Below are 258 nucleotides of genomic sequence, written 5' to 3' on the forward strand. Positions count from 1 at the left end.
TGGACCTCCTAATGGCACCTGGTATTTTTGGCCACTGTGTGACACAGAGTGTTGGACTGGATGGGCCACTGGCCTTGTCCAACATTGGCTTCTCTTATGGTTTTATGTTCACAGATGTATTTATTTCCTTTCTGTAATGCCTCTATTTTTATTTACCTGATCTAACTTGGTTCTCTTTCTGTTAATTCAATAAATTTTTCTTGTTTATTCCCCTTTCTTTTGAGTGTAGTGTCTGTATCTCAACACCTATATACACAG

This window comes from Gekko japonicus, unplaced genomic scaffold, assembly GCF_001447785.1.
Source record: "Gekko japonicus isolate JY-2015 unplaced genomic scaffold, Gekko_japonicus_V1.1 scaffold1933, whole genome shotgun sequence".
Taxonomy (NCBI): Eukaryota; Metazoa; Chordata; class Lepidosauria; order Squamata; family Gekkonidae; genus Gekko; species Gekko japonicus.